General features: G+C 33.0%; 1 protein-coding gene across 1 annotated transcript in view; it reads right to left on the minus strand.

The window, feature by feature from the left end:
* LOC129806093 (cGMP-dependent protein kinase, isozyme 2 forms cD4/T1/T3A/T3B) overlaps window positions 1-11,883 on the minus strand; it is a 214,912-nt gene extending 203,029 nt beyond the window's left edge. The window contains exon 1 of the mRNA XM_055854437.1: window positions 11,272-11,883. The gene's annotated coding sequence lies outside the window, so the exon portion shown is untranslated. The remainder of the gene's footprint in view (window positions 1-11,271) is intronic.
* Window positions 11,884-15,843: the final 3,960 nt, after the last annotated feature.

A 15,843-nucleotide genomic window follows, 5' to 3' on the forward strand; every position in this document is an offset into this window, starting at 1 on the left:
ATTTTAAACTTATCTGCCTAAATAAATGTTTTTCTTTGATGCTATTTTGTGTACATAGACTCTTTTCTCTGATGTGATCACTCTCGAGAAAAGGTGCTTTTTATGGCAAAGAAAAATATACTCGGTATTAAGCTCGCAGTGACTTTTATGTCACACTTTGACAATGTTTTTTTTCTTAGATTTCTTCCACATGATCTTGGAGATCATTTTCTTTTATGATGCTCCTTCATATAGAAGGATTCTTCTCTGGCTCCAACTTGACCGTCTCTTGGTGATCACCCAGCTAAATATTGACTTTAATGAGAGTGGAGTTTTTTTTTCCTCTCCACAACCTTTCAGCAAACTCCATGATCTTATTTGCAATCTATTGAGAAGATCACTCCATCTTGAGCTAATAAACAAGATCGCCTTTGAGATAGAGCATGTGCTCCGTCGAGGTAGAATTATGAGAAAATTTAATGGAGCAATTTTCACCTGTGCTCGGACTTCATTGTGATTTTATTGGTTTTGCAAAAAAGGCAGCAGAAATAATAATAATAATATTTTAAAAAAAACCGTCGTGATCTCGGTGATCAGGTGGTTCTGCCATGACGCAGAAAAATCACCAAACATGAAGATTAAAATGTGACAAAACCGGGTTGAGCATTGTGGACTTTTTCTTTCAATTTTTCATCGAACTATCATTGCTCGAACTCTTCAGAGGGGGAACTATGAGTTATATTATTAATCGATTTTTCACGTGTTGTAATGGAAAAAATAAATGAGCAGTAAAAAGTTAAAAATGGTCAGTAAAAAAATTAAATTTGATCAGCAAATAATTCGATATGATCAGTAAAAATTTTTAATTTTGTCAGTAAAATGTTAAATTTGGTCAGTTAAAACTTCGAATGAATTAGTAGAAATATTCTTGTTAATCAGTAATGGCTTCGGCATAACTTTTAGATCAGAAAAATTTCATAAAGACGAAATTCGCATCCCTTTCTTTCTCAAAACTATTGCATATGTCTTTCTCACTCTTTTGCACTCTTCTTCTTCTTTTGAACATCACAACAAATTCAATTTAGCTCAAACGAATTTGAAGTGCGAAGGAATAAGATAGACATATGCAACACTTTCAAGAAAAAAAGGGATGTAAATTTTGATTTCATGAAATTTTATTGATCTAAAAGGTGTGCCGGAGCCATAAGGAAATAAAAATGAGCAGTAAAAAATTAAAAATTAGCAACAAAAAATAAAATCTGGTCAGTAAAAAATTAAAACTAATCAATAGAAATATTTGAATTAATCAGTAAAAAATTAAAAAGTGATTAGCAAAAATTGACTCCTTAATTTTTTGCTGATCATGTTTATTTTTTTGCTGACCACTTTCTATTTTTTTACTCACCGCTTTTAATAAAATACTGCTTTTTTATTTTTTACTACTCATTTTTAATATTTTACTGCTCCTTTTTTATTTTTTTAATGCTGCTTTTAAGTTTTTATTGATCATACTTTACTTTTTACTGACCACTTTCTTTCACTCACAAAGTACACCACTCTTTCACTCAAAAGTAAAATATGATCAATAAAAAATTAAAAGCAGCATTAAAAAAAATAAAAAAGAAGCAGTAAAATATTAAAAATGAGTAGTAAAAAATAAAAAAGCAGTATTTTATTAAAAGTGGTGAGTAAAAAATAGAAAGTGGTCAGCAAAAAAAGTAAAGGAAACATATTTTGCTGAATATGTTTAACTTTTTATTTTTTAACTATTTTTTTTTTACTTTTTACTGACCATTTTTTTATCTTTTACCGACCGTTTTGATTTTTTTCTGACAAAATTTGATTTTTTACTGCTCGTTTGTTCGATTCCTATAGTTACTGACCAAGGTGATTTTGTTATGCTTCGATTTGAAGTAATGCTACCGAAAACAATCTGTAAAACAAGCCTGAGCTAAAAGAAAAGCCGAAGTGAATTTGGTGGTGTCTGTTGCCATTCTTCGAAATGCCGCGAAAATTCACGTAGAGAAAATGAGAGTTTTTTTTTAATGTGAAAATTGTTTAATTCCTTAGAGTCAAGTCATTTTTACAAGAAAATCCTTTTAATAATTTAGTTGAATACAGTTATTTGGGTTAATTGTGAATTATTGTCGATATTACAATTAAAACATTATTGGGATGAAATTTTGAGCTGGAAGACTCATATTCTTTTGAGCTGTCCCAAAATTCAGGATAAGTTTGAGAAAAACCATTTTGTACAACACTATTTTGGTTAATAAGGAATGCAAAAGTACATATTAGAAGAAGGGACACGATCAGCTAATAAGGATAAAATAGAGAATAAAATATTTTGTCGCATTTTAGAGAGTTTTTTGCAACCGCAGCGCCGCCAGACGTTTGTCGAGTGAGTTATTTGTGTCTCTATCTTTCTCTAACAGTTGAATTGCTCGCGATTTAAGAAATTTCCATTTGAAGTGATATTTGCATCAGATTTCTTTGTATTTCTCCAAGATTCAAGTAAAAGGGTGTATAGTGAACAGCTATCTGTCTTCCGACAAAGATATCAAGAAGACAATTTCTTTCTATATGAGTTTTTATGTCAGTTATGGTCTTTTTGGCGCAAAAATATTTATATATTTATTATTATTATTATTAATCGTGTCTAGGCCTAAAATTAAGTTTGACTTGCCCAAAAACGGACCACATTAATACTGTCACTCAATTTAAGCTTTGTGGCGGAAGGATCAGTCAATCCCCGGGAACTGTCCAGGACCACTGATTTAGCTCCGATCAAAGCCCTAAATACGCGTGAAGGTTCGTTCCTTGCTTCCAGGAGTTAATTCGTTCTAAAAATCATATTAGGTGAGATTTCTTAAATTATTCGGACAATTTTAGATTTAATAGAAAGGTTTTCGGTTCTCACTCTAAATCGGTTTAAATCGGTTATGAACCGCTAAGCACGAAAAATTATAATGCAGTGGACAAGATAACTTTTGAGATACTTGAACTTAATGCTTAGTTCAGTTACACAATAACGAAAAATTAAATAAAACAAAAAACTAATTCGCAAAGTGTAAACAGAAAAAAATATTTTGTAAAATTGTTTGTAAATGTTTGTAAATTCCTATTGGGGACTTACGAAATGCTTGTAAATCATACGCCTCACTAAAATATTCTTAGAAGTTTGTTACTTTTTTACAAACGTTGTTCGTACTCTGAAAAAAAAGTTTTGTTAAACGAACAAATGGATTTTGTACAATTTTTGACAAAAGGATGTTATTCACCAATTTGACAAAACTATTTCTCGCATTTTATATGGGAAAACACCCTTTTGACAAACTTTTAACAAAATCCAGTTGGTCGCCGATTTGACAAAACTTTTCCATATTCTGTATAGAAGAACATCCTTTTGACAAACTTGTCTTGTTAATTTGACAAAGCTTTTTTTCTGAGTACCATGATCATTTGATGAGAATTTTTGTTCTCTGTCTGACAAAACTTTACGAACAAATGACAAAATTTTAAGCAGCCTTCTTTATATGTTTACGAACATTTACGAACCATTACGAAACATTTGTTCGTAGATGTTCGTAAACACAGAGAAACGTGTTAATAAAATTTTGTCATTTGTTCGTAAATGTTTGCCAGACAAACAAAAATGTGCCAATAAATGTTTGTAAAGAAACAAAAAATGCTCGTCAACATCAAGTTACGAGCAATATTTGTGAATAATTACAAACCTTTACGAACATTTATGTGGGTAGTTTGATTTACGGGAATTTCATAAGTGTTTAGTAGAAATTCACAAACATTTACAAACAATTTTACAAAATATTCTTCCGTGTAGCAAAGCTACAAAATCGAGCGTACAGTAGAGTGTTTGTAACTTGTCCACCCCTTTTCATCGTGTTTGTCGTTTGACGAATAATATTTGTTATTTGTAGCATCATCAATTTCCTTGACAACAGAATTTCTGATGCTGCAGAGAGTCGTTTTAGCAGTTATTAAAAATTTCTGTATCTCTGAATCCACTATGACAGAGTCATAAAAGCCCCAAGACTATTTTTAGCCACTAAAACAATGTTTTTTTTTTGTTACTTGTCCCCAGTTTGTGTTTTTTTTGTATTTTGCATTTGCTTGTTTGTGCTTACAACACTTGCACATTCCACAATAACGTGAAAAATTAAACGCTATTCTCCTATTTTATTTGTTTGCCACAGAAAGACAAACAATTAGCAAAAATTAAGTACCCAAACAATTGTGTAATTTCAGATGGATCCAATTCATGGGAAAATTTTTGATTTGTTTTTCAATTGGAATCATCGGAAGCAATAACCCAATAGCGTACTTTCCATGTCTTTTCTGCTGAGCACGAGGAGCAAAAAGTGCCTTCTCAATGGGAGAAATGTGATAGTTGAAAATTGATCAAGTCACAAACAATTTTTTTGTCTTGTGGAAAAATATTGCTGAACCCCAGAAGAATTTCAACTGAGCTGAAAGGAAATGTGTGTAAACATTTTAAAGGTTACAAGATCTTTCATTTCTTCAACTTAGAATTAGGGAAGTCTAAGAATAATCGAAAGTTTCGAAAATTTTCGATTTTTGAGGTTATGTTCTAAAAATTTAGTACTCATACGCTTGTAGTAGTACTTTAGGCTTCGCAGACTCTCTTCAAGCACTTTTTCTTCTCGAACACTTCACATTTTTTCCATATTCTTTTAATGAATCTGATGTATTTTTTTCAGGAAATGTTAAAATATATTGGATATTAAAATATATTACAACTATGTCGGATTCATGGAATGAATATAGAACAAAATATAAAGTGTTCGAAGCCTGAGAGCCTTACCCTACATTAAGTAAAACTCCAAGGGAGAGATGTTCGTCGAAAAATCGCGTAAACCACTTCTAGCACTTCCTAAATTTGTATGGAAAACGTCAAAGATTTCCACACTTCTGGAAGCGTCATAGATGACTTCCAGCACTTCCAAGCACTTCCGTCATTTCAATTTAAAATAAGCGGCTATTTGAAATTTTCACGAGAATTTTGATGAGGACCTGCGATAATTGCAAGGAAAAAGACATAAATTTAGTACTCCAGGATAAGTTTTAATTGCATTACATGCCTATTTAAATCATTTCATTTTTGAGACTTCCACTTCCGCGGAACTTGTACTACTTCCAAAATAATATCTCCTCCCTGTAAAACTCCCGTTTTAAGTTAAAAAATAAGCCATACTTAATCAAAATAGCTGAAAACTTGAATTCGAAATGAAGATTTAAATGTTTAAGGTTATGTTCTAATAGTTTTAGTACTTGATCTTTTTCGTTAAAACTAAGACAAATGCCAACAATAACAGGCTTACAGTGTTTTAAAATTCATGGTAAATTTATTTATTTTTTAATACTAGTTCCTAATTAGCAAGGTTAATTATTCAATTAAAAAGAATTGTGCATAGGCATTGTCTTTGGATCTAAATAGTTCCGTAGAGACTCAGTTTTCTTTATTGTATCCTTTATGGCGCTGCGATCGCTTTTTCTGCAGGCACATTTTTTTACCCCAAACGATCCAAAGACAATGGCATAGGGCATCCTTGGGGACAAATTCTAGACGCAAATGACAATTGCCATGCGAACAAATTCAGTGAGAATAGTCATGGGACAAACGACAATGTTTCGAGCTTCGCACAAAGCATAAAATGAATTATTTGGAAGCCAAAGCACTTAGCTAATGCCATAAAAACATAAGAGTCGCTTTTTCCAAAGCTTTTAGTACTAAACTCAGTAATAGTACTCATGACAGTTCTCACAAATAGAGAATCCCTTTTCAGAGACAATCTATAATTTCCGACATTTAAAAATTTTCTTGATTTAATTTTACTATTTTTCAAATATTAAATTTTTTAACTAAATTTAATTCCTTTTGAAGGAATGCAGGTAGTAAATTTTTTGGGTTTTCTTATGGCGTCCTACACACTAGAGAAATTTAGGTCCATGTTGAAAAGATTTTTATACGCAAGCGTAAAGAGTTTGCTTCAAAATCTACATAAATTTCTTTAGTGTGTAGAGGTCTTTAGTCACTCAAAGAAATTAAATAGAACTAGCAATGTCAAAATTTGAATATTTAGGGTTATGTTTTTGATTATTATACCGACTGTAGCGCGCTCTCGTGCTTTCTCTATAAAATAACACATATCTTCAAATATCCAAAATGATTTAGGAGAAAGTAAGGGAGACTGGGGCAAAAAGTCACAAAACGGATATTTTATTTTTTAACGAGCTACCTGAACGCCACAGAAATTTCTACTTAGCGCAGTTTTATAGGAAATTTACCGCTTTACAACTTTGTAAAAATAATTTTCCTCTATCTAAAAGGTAATTTTGTGAGAATTTTCAAAAATGATGGGGCAAATAGTATCAGGCATGGTGTAAAACTATCACAATTTGATTCGCTTAAATTTCGTAAATTTAACAAAAAATACATAGATGACATATTTTCATAGGAATTTTATTTCTCTACACATTTGCAGAACACCGTTTTTTTCTATCTGAACGAGAAAAGCGCTTTTCAAGTTATTTTCCAAGGGCTATTTTTAACGAGAGAATTCTATTCAACCAGTCTCAAAAGGCGAAAATGGCGAATTGGGCGAGATTAATTTGACGAAATCTGCCGAAGAGTCGCCGAGTAAATGTCATTTTAGTGCAGAATAAAAACAAAACAAAAAATAATGAATAGAACTGTTTTGTGTTGTTATGAAACTAAATATAGTAGATTCAGTAAATCACGACAAAATTTTTATTCCCTTGAACTGGGCTGTGCGTATTATTTTATTTTCTCGGTTCTTCATCACGATCACCGTAAAATATCAGAAATTGCTTAGGTTTTTGTTACTTTTTGCCCCATACGTTTTGTTACTTTTTTCCCCAAGTGGTCATTTTTAATAAAAGGATATAGAAAAGAATTTTTAAAAAGTGCTAAAACGGATAACGACTTCGTATCCAAATTATTTAGGAAATATTCACTGGTTCATCAATTTTGGAATATAAATAGGTAAAAATCAGTGTCTGCTGAAAGGAAAATATTTCAAAAACAGGGCTAAAAATTCAATATTTTTTTTTATTTTCTAAATTCCTTGTTCGAATTCCAAGAAACTTACGAAGAAGGTCTATTGGAGGCTATTTATGCAAAAAAATCAGTCGCTATCTTTTTATTTCAAAAGATATTGAATTTTAAAATTTTCGATTTGTGACTTTTTGCCCCAGTCTCCCCGAACCATGCTTCGTATGATCCCAAGCTTCGTAATGACTAAATGTTTCCTATATTCCTTAATGAATGCGAATCTGCAATATGTTTTAGAAACTAGGCACTTTGTCCTACATTTGGTATTTTTTGTACGAAAAAAATATATTTTTTACACAATAAATTCAAAACAGAACAAAACATGACAAAATTGAGGATTTTCTTTTCGTGTAGTTTTCAAACGAGAAGCTATAGCTAAAATACCCGAGAAGAATAAACAAACAAAAGAGTTTTTTCGAGATCTTCTCAAAATTTAAAAATAGATTGTCCAAACAGGCTCTATTTGATGGTGTCGCCCACATTTTGTGGTTAGTACGAAAGTGATCGCGAATGATTTTTTTTGTTTCGATTCTAAGAAACATCCAAAAGTAACCCATCTGCTGGTAAAGGTTCATGTTTTCCCTTGATCGTCCTCGAAGTATGATTTATCAATGAGATCGCGTAAAAATACCACAGTGACAAGTTAAAAATAGACTCAAATACTACTTTGAACTTGGATAAGTGCGGATATTTTTACTTCAAATTCAACGATGAGCCATCTCTTTCATACGCATTTTTATAGCATAAGTCTGTGTATGTATTTCAAAAAAAAAACTATGTTACACACCATCGAATCTCTTCTCAAATACTCCCTCATTGTCCATTGTGTTTCGACGCAGAATTTAAATTAAAGTGACTTAGTACGCACACGATTACATGGAAAAAATGTCTCTCTGGCACATTCTTCGTAGCCGAGGAATAAAAAACGCTAAATTATCGCCAATAAAGAGTCAAGTAGCGTCTCATAGCACGAGAGGTCATCTGCATAAAGTGATCTTCACCGATCGTATGCAGTTGCAGTTGCATTTTGTAGAGCGTTTTTCGGCCAGAGATATGGCCTGATCTCTGAGATCATGGTCATATGTTCTGAAATGCTTGATAGAAAACAACTCACAGGCTAAAACACTTTTCTGAAGATTATTTTAGGAATTCTAAACTCTTGTGCGGATTTTAGAATATTTCTTATGAATTCTAAACTATTGGATACGGATTCTGAACTACCGAATATAGTTTCTAAACTTTCGAACACGGATTTTGAAATGTAGTATATGGATTACAAATTACAGTGTATGATTTCTGAATTACTAAATAACAATTTTGAACTATCGCAAACTGATTCTAAACTATCTCTTACGGATTTCGAACTGCCAATTATGGGGTTCTTAACTATTGAATATGGATTCTAGGCCATTAAATATATATTCGGAATTATGCCCTACGCATTCTGAACTACAGACTACAGAATTCTAAATTATCATATTCAAATTCTAAACTGTGGAATATGGATTTAAAACTATCATATACGGATTCTAAACTACTCCATACGGATTCTGATCTACAGACTACGGAATTATGAATTGCAATCTATAGATTCTGGACTACCAAATATGGATTCTAATCTGTGGGATATGGATTCTAAACTGCATCTTACGGATACTAAACTACTATAAATGGATTCTGAATTATTAAGCAATAATTCTGAACTATCGCAAACGGATTTTAAACTATCTCATACGGATTTTGAACTAGCAATTATGGGGTTCTGAAAGCATGAGGATTCAAAACTATTGAATATGGATTCTAAGCTATTGAATATGGGTTCTGAGCTATCGCGTTACAATGTCTAAACTATCTAATAAAGATTTTGAACTACCGATTACGGAATTCTGAATTATCATATTCAGATTCTAAACTATTGAATATGGATTTAAAACTATCAAATACGGATTCTAAACTACTCCTTACGGATTCTGACTTACAGACAACGGAATTATGAATTGTCATCTATGGGTTCTAGACTAATAATTATGAATTCTAATTTGTGGGATATGGATTCTAAACTGTATCATACGGATTATAAACTACTGTGTACGGATTCTGAATTATTAAACAATAATTCTGAATTATCAGATACGGATTCTAAACTATCTCATACGGATTTTGAACGACAAATTACAGGATTCTGAATTATTGCACGTGGATTCTAAACGTTCTAGACTATTGAATATGAATTATGAGCTATCGCGTTACAAATTCTAAACTATCTAATAAAGATTTTGAACTACCGATTACGGAATTGTGAATTATCATATTAAGATTCCAAACTATTGAATATGTATTTAAAATGTTTGTATATGAATCCTAAACTACTCCGCGCGGATTTTAACTTGAAGACTATGGAATTATGAGTTATCATATATGTATTCCAGATCCAGACTACTGAATATGGACTCTGAGCTGTCGCATTTAGACTCTAAACTATCCAAAATGTATTCTGAACTACTGGCAATAGAATTTAAGATAACAGCTAAGGTATTCTAAACTATTGAATATGAATTATAAGCTATTAAATATGGAATATAATTTATCATATACGGATTCTAAACTACTCCATATGGATTCTGAAATGGTGGAAGTCCAACTTCGGAATTCTGAATAATAGGATGCAGATTCCGAAGTCCTGAATATGTCTCATTCTAAACGATCGCATATGGATTCTGAACTAACGGCTACAGAATTTTGAATTATCATACTCGGCTACTAAACAGTTGAAAAGGATTTAAAACTATAACAAATGGATTTTAAATTACCTCATATTGATACTATAATATTGAAAACAGATCCTGCAGATTCTAATCCACCGTCTACAAAAATTCTAAACACTATGAAAAATCTGACAGCCATTTGGCCTACCATCTATTCGTCAAGAAGAAATTTCTCAGCCTCAATCAAAACTAAATAAATTTTTAGCAATTTCAGAAACAACGAAAACCGAATTCTTTGACGTAAAATTAAAGGTTAAATAAATAAAGTTTAATTATATGTGTGAAGCACCAGTGGCAGCCAAAATCCCGAAAGTCAAAATCCGGAAAGCCAAAATCTCGAACGCCAAAATCCCGAAAAGGCCAAAATACCGAAAGCCAAAATACCGAAAACCAAAATCCCGAAAGCCAAAATCCCGACTTATACTGGGTAATCGGTAAACGTAAGTCACTTCTCAACCGACTAACTGACCGGTAATTTGAACTTCAAAATGCAGTTAAAGTGGACAACGATCGCCAAACGCTAATCGAGTTCAATTAAGCTGAAAACATGTATTTTCAGTTGAATTATGCTAACCTTAAAACAAAACTCGCGAAGCAATGCCATTTCCATATATTTGGTTAGCACTTTTTGTTCGAGCCCTGCTGACCAGTTAGCATATTTTTGCTGATCGTTTCAGCAAAAAAATGCTGAAAATTCCCTTTATTGATAGAAAGTATAAGAGAGCAGACTAGAAGGATATTAGAAAAGTGTCTAATCGGTATTTATATCCCCTGTTTCCCCGTCTCTTTTACCGATGGACTTATCGGTAATATCCAATCACTGAGAGAAATCTGAAAAAGTTAAAATAACTTTCCGGAAATGTTAATTTTATCCTGCAGTATTGAACCGAAATTGGTGTAAATATTATGCTTATTATGTGTATTAGGGATTAGAGTTACACTTTTTCATGTTATTTTTACCATTAAAGAGGGGTAAAATTAACATTAAAAAATGTTGATATATTTTTACACCTAAAAAGTGTTAAAGTTACGAAGAAAAAATGTTAATCGCACCCCCTTTTTTTCTTAGTGATAGAATTTAAATTTTTCCAGTGCCTACTTTCTTAACGTATAAAGCACAGAAATTTCTTCCAATGACGTCATTCACGTGATCTTCAATTTTGGCACCGGTGATCGCGGTGATCGTACTAGATCGCTGGTGACCTTTAAAGTTTCTCCACTGGATTCTTCCAGAGCTTTCAGAGTGTCTAAGTATGTTAGTAAACTCGTAAGTTCAATACGTGATCAAGAAGCTCAAATGCGAGTGATCTTCGGAGCTGTGAAGATCGCGAAAGATCATTTGGGTTATTCCATTAAATACCTGTTAGAGGTTAGACAGATCGAATTGAGGGGAAAATTGGCAATAATTACATGATTATCGATGTATTATGACACTCCTAAGTAAATTACACCTCAGCTACTGCAAGAGATCACGTCAAATATGGCCAAGTGATCGAGGAAAAGCGATCACTGTAATTTTTTTTTCTGTTAAACTCTAGCGATCACCTTCGTTTATCACAAGAAAAAGAAAAATATTTCCTTCGTCTGATAACTCTCACTGATAAAAATTCACCCAACACTATCACATCCGATCACCCACACAATGATCACACTTTAGTATTCACTTGCACTTGTATAGTATTTTGATGTTCCTCCTGCCTTCTCACTCACTTACTAGAACTTCAATCTATCTCTCTCTTTCTCTTTTTTTTTCTTACTATACACCGTATAATACCGAAACTTTGAGTAGGAAATTTTTCCCAAATTCAGCACTTTTCCAGTTTTTTTCCGCAGTCACGGTGATCACGGCAGAAGCGCGCTTGAGGGAAAGTTTAAAAGGAAAAGTTAGCGAATGGCGGAAAAAAAGGCACCAAATTCACGATGCGATTTAAAGCACGGACTAGTCGGTACTAGCAACTTTGTGCCTATCACGACGATATGGAGGAGAATAAAATTGTCTATGGCGTGGAATTGGGTACTTCGTTCCTGGCCTCTTGCACCTCCTCTGGCATCCCAAGCCAACCCATACATCCATTGAGAATGCCTCGGCTTTTTTTTTGCCCCATACCACAGACACTTTCCCGGACTGGTTTCACTGCCACAGACACATCCACAGCCGACCAGGGCTTGGATGTGGTGGACAGAACCAGAGATTGTTCACTTGTGGATCTCAAGAAGTCACACATGCTCCTAGCCATATGTTTTTCTGTGCTACTTGCAAACCGATCATCTCACATGCGAGACCATCGCGAGATTTGCGATGCTCTCGCCAGCGTGGCCAGGAAAGACTTCCGGATCACCCTGCAATGCACACATACATCGCACTTTCCGATCACTTCCCAGAGTCGAATTTAAGCTTTGGGAAGAGATCATCATGAGCAAAAAGAAATCAAGTCCAAAGTCTCTTGGTAGATCACTCGAATGAGTTCTTCAGTTTGAATCACTGCATCTTGTGATCAGTTTACAATCTCGGTTTCTAAACCAAGGTGATGTGATCCGGCTTAAACTTTGCATGATTACATGTTTCTGCGTCGTATAACCACTTTTGAGGAGAAAACAGTAGGAGATTATAGACTTGTTTCTCAGACTTGGTTTTCAGCAAAAGTCAAATATCGATCGAACTTAGTTCTAGTTTAGTTCTAGTTCTAATTAATTCTTAAATCTTTACTACCATTTGCTAGTTAGCAACAACATCAATTTGATTCATTTTGAAGAGATTTAAACTTAAGTTTATACTTCAGGAGAGAAAGCCATAAGACATGAAATAAATAGAGCTCTTAACCAAGAGTGAGATCAGTTGCGTTCAAAATCCCAAACTTTCAGTAGAAGAACAAGGGATTTCTATTACTTTTACTACTAATCATCTTATAGTACAAAAAGTGGTGAAAAAGGGATAGATAATCCTAACCGGCTTATGTAGGTGAGATTCTTAACGTGAGCTAACTCGGAATGCATGCAAATTCGATTTAGAGCTTAAGTTGGGGGATGTCATTCAGTTATCTTGAATCAAATTCGTGAAATTATACAAATTTTGTATTTAACTCTTTCGTCTCTTTTGGGACTCAGAGTAACCAAAGCAGCATATGAATTTTCAGTGAAAAACAGTGTTTTTTAATTATTCAGAACTGAGAAAAATTCAATTCTTTTGGATGATTACAAACTATAAGGATGTCCAAATGTAAGATATTTTTTGTAGGACCTCAATTAATTCCCGAACCTAGATATTTTTGATTAAAAAATTGTGAAATTTGCTTGCAGCAAATGCTGCGGTTCGGAAAGAGTTAAACCAAAATATCAAGGATTTAAATGGAGTGACAGAAAAGTGATATATGGCTGAAATGTAGGCTAGAAGGTTCTCTATAATTTTACCGAAGAACTTGATCTCATCGAATGCTCAGAAGCCGAGATAATCGAGGTTGTTTGTTTCTGAACTCATTTTTTGACTCTAGCGCCCCTAGTGTCCATATGACGAACTTCGATTATGTCAGAAAATTGTTAAATTTTGTGAAACCTTTTATTTTAACCTCACTTTAAATGAAATTGTTGAATAAAAGCGATCATATCAGTACCTATGTACTTTCTCAGCGCCATTATTGGAAAAAATCTTTTTTTTTTTTACACTAAAACGGCAAAATGGGAGAGATAGCGTAGTCTGAACGGAAAATTATGTATGGCCGAAATGTAGATACAAATATGATCTACAATTGTGTCAAAGTAATCATCAAAATCAGTTCAGCGACAGTCGAGATAATTGAGGTTATGTGATATTAAAATTTGCTTTTTTACTGTGGTGCCCTGGTGTTAGCCCCATGAAGTTCAAATATTCTAATAATTTGCTGTGCTTTGCGAGATCTTTAATTTAAGCCCTCACTCATAAAATTCGGTCAAATAGCACCGAAGACATGACGTTTTGAATTACGTGAACCCTGACCTCTTATATCTCCGGTTCTATTGTAACCACAGTGAACCCACGTCACTCTTTCTAAACTTCATAGCCTAGACTACAAAACCCTAAAATTTGATCAAATTGCACAAAGGCGTTTTCGAGAAAAATTAGTTAGAATTTTTACGCTATTGCAGCGTCACCTGCGGCGAAGTTTTAAACTTGAAGTTTTGTGATCTAAAAGCCCTCGTCGAGACGCACAAATAAAAAAAAATGCAAGTTGAAATGTTAATTAGAACCGGGGATAGATGTCGGTCAATTTTCGAAATTTGACACCTTATAGCTCGGGTCTGGGGTTATGGATCGACTTAGGTATTTTTTTGTTTGATAGTTATAAACAGCGGCTATAACATACTAAAATTTCAGCCCGATGCACAATGGAATTTTTGAGTTATTTAACTTAGAAAATTGAAAATTTTTGTTTCTAATGATAGTGCCCTAGCGGTGGTTTTATGAACTTCCGATGTTAGGAGGGAAAGTGGCATTTTACGAAAGCTTTCCCAACCTCCCTTTTTTTTAATTCGATCCAGAATTTAAAAAAAAATTAAATTAATCGATCCATTTAATTCGTTTTTTTGTTGTCATTCGATTCAGAAACTTCTTCTTCATACAACGTAAGGGAAGTGTACCACGGGTCGGAATGTTAAGAGACATGCTCCATATTTAGCTGAAAATATGAGACCCAAAATACTATTTGGTAGTTTTTCATATGCCATTTTATACATTAGTAATTCATTTAACTATTTCCGTGTATTTACACACTATAACACATCCAAGCTTTTTTAAATAGCGTAATAAGATATAATTATTGTTTTCTTACATTTCACCAATTCATTCAATTCTTATTAGACCTTTTCAAAATTATTCTAATATGAAATATTGCAAACGCATCTTTTCGTCCTTCATTTAGTAAAAGTCCTTAAAATTATAAATCGACTTTTTTGAAAAATACTTTTGGCATTGAAGAGATTTAATACACTAAAGACTAAAACCTTTCTAGTATATGCAAAAAAGTGAAGAAAAATTAAGGGACACCCCTTAACGACTTTCGCGAAAAAGTCCCATGAATTTATGCAATCACCCTTATACTTACATATTTATGATAAATTGAAAAAAAATATATATCAAATTTGTTCAAAGTCAACTGTAATACCTATGTCATTATTTGCGAGCCATTGCATGAATTTTAAATTCCTGTAAAAATTAAGGAAAATTATTATTTAGCTGAGTATTTCCTCGGAAAAATTACAACACAATTAAGCTATAATAAATTTGAGTGAATTTGTTCCATTTACTGTCATAATCGAACTTATAAATTTCAACAAACCTTTTCAGTTAGCCGCTCAAATTAAAAATCTTAACTAAAAGTAACGTAATTTGAAAAATACATAATTAGACAAAAAAAACTTTGTATTTGAGCACTCCCACTTCCAAAGACTTCCAAGAACTTCATTTTCAGCTGTACACCACTTCCAGCTTAAAAGACTGGACGGACAGACGGACGGACGGGAACGAATTTTAGCCATCCATATGATAGTGATCAGGAAGTGTCAAAATACGTTTTGGCAAAATTTGGGCGTGATCGGACGACATGAAATTTTGTTAGGATTATAATAGGTGTGATTGTTAGGAATCTCACCTAATAAAGAAATATTTTTTTCTGTTATACTGTCAATAATTTACTTAATCTTGTCACTGTACTATTTTATACTAGTACAGTCTGGATGAAGATGAAGCTTTCAAAAAAAGAAATTAAATTAAACGTGGCTACTGAAATGTCTTTGTTAATTTTCTTTTCAATATTATATTTCGTACTTCAATATGCAGTTCTTTTGATAAAATACAATAGTGGAAGTCAAGACCTTTCCGATTATATGTCGCACTACTCCTTCAGACTTTCCTGACCTGAGCTATAGAAGATAAAAGGGCAAAATTTTGTATTACTTTATTTCAATAAACGAAAAATAAAGCAATTTGTTTTTTGGTGCGATTCCTTGCAC

Source organism: Phlebotomus papatasi, chromosome 3 (assembly GCF_024763615.1).
Source record: "Phlebotomus papatasi isolate M1 chromosome 3, Ppap_2.1, whole genome shotgun sequence".
In the NCBI taxonomy this organism is placed as follows: domain Eukaryota; kingdom Metazoa; phylum Arthropoda; class Insecta; order Diptera; family Psychodidae; genus Phlebotomus; species Phlebotomus papatasi.